Genomic DNA, 1635 nt, shown 5'->3' with positions numbered 1-1635 from the left:
TGTGTGTTTCGATCTGTCATTGCCACTCATGAATTTGGTTGACACTTTTATTATAGAGAAAGGGCAAATAGCGATATTCAAATATTTCTTCTAATTAATTTCCTTTCAATGTGCACAAATCCATGCACTGGGCCACTAGTAAGATATAAACAAAGACTTTTCCAGCCACCTCAGAATTTCAGCTGAGGCCGCACAGCGAGAAACAATGCCAGCCAGAGCCGCTGAGAGACTGGATCACCTTTGCAGGAGCACCTGAGAGGGAGAGCAGAGCTAAGACCTACCTCCTGCCCATCACAGAGAAAGCCAAAATCCCCCAGGAATTTGGGAGGATAATCTCTCTGGCAGTGGTTCTCAACCTTCCTAATGCCGCGACCCTTTCATACAGTTCCTCATGTTGTGATGACCCCCAACCATAAAATTATTTTCGTTGCTACTTCATAACTGTAATTTTGCTACTGTTATGAATCGTAATGTAAATATCTGATATGCAGGATATATTTTCAGGGGTCGCGACCCACAGGTTGAGAACCGCTGCGTCTGGAGAGAGTTGTTAGTGCACTCACGGGGGTCCTCCAACCCACACCCCGCCCAGGAGGGAAGGAACTGCTCCCTCCTCACCTCAAACCCGGGGAGAGAGGCTTTAGAACAGTTTGGGGAGTCTTGGAGGAGGAGGCTCTGTGATCTGCAATCCGGTGAGAGCTAGCAAGTGCTGGGCTCCTAGGCAGAGGGCTGCATTGCAGAGTGTGTGTGCGTGTGTGCGTGTGTGTGTGTGTGTGTGTGTGTGTCCTGTAGGGCATATCTACACCCTGCAGAAAGGAACAGAATGGAGGCCTTTCTTGAAAAAGACCCGAGGAAGAGGGCTTCCATTAAGGTGTGAGAGGACTCCAGCTGAAGGAGGCCGGCAGTGTGGGGAGGGATGCAGAAGCTGTGGGGCTATCAGCAGCCTGAAGGAGGAGGCAACCCGCCCCCGTGTTAGGGGTCCTGCAGGAGAATGGTGGGCGGTGGGTCTCCCAGGAGCCCATCAAAGTGCTCTCATAGAAAGTGTCAGTATTTGGAACCTGTCACGCCCAGAGGGCTCTGGTGTAGTTAGACTTCAACATCCACCCACCCAGCCCGGGAGGGGCCGAGGAGCAGAAGAGCGAGGCGAGATTGGAGAGAGGCTGCCCAGTTCCCCCAGACCTTCGCCAGCCAGGAGGTGTCCCCGCCAGAAAAGGCCTCAGCGGGTGGAGGGCTAACGGGTGTGGATGGGGGTAGCTTTACTCTGACACTGGCCTGCGCGTAGCTTATTTGCGATTTGAAATTATCTGGCAATAAACGGGAGACTCTCAGAGAAGCCGGGGGAGCTGCCGAGACTTCATCCAGGAACAGTAGAGACAGAGCGAGCCCGCGGAATCTGTGCACAGGGCAGTGGCCGGAAGCAAAGGGCTCGGCTGCGTGCTTTCACCTGCAGTCAAGCCCCCGTGATAAACAGCTCAAACCGTTCAGGACGCCTCCCCTCGAACGCTGGGAGGATTTCCTCCCACTCTCCTCCCCACCGCCAACCCCTCTCTATTAAAACGGGGCGGACAAGTACCGCCTGGAGACTCGCGTGTTTCCACGGGCGACTGGCCTCCGGGCGCGGGCGGGAGCGCAGGG

The sequence above is a fragment of the Myotis brandtii genome, unplaced genomic scaffold (assembly GCF_000412655.1).
Source record: "Myotis brandtii unplaced genomic scaffold, ASM41265v1 scaffold244, whole genome shotgun sequence".
NCBI lineage: Eukaryota > Metazoa > Chordata > Mammalia > Chiroptera > Vespertilionidae > Myotis > Myotis brandtii.
Note: the sequence above shows the minus strand (reverse complement) of the source record.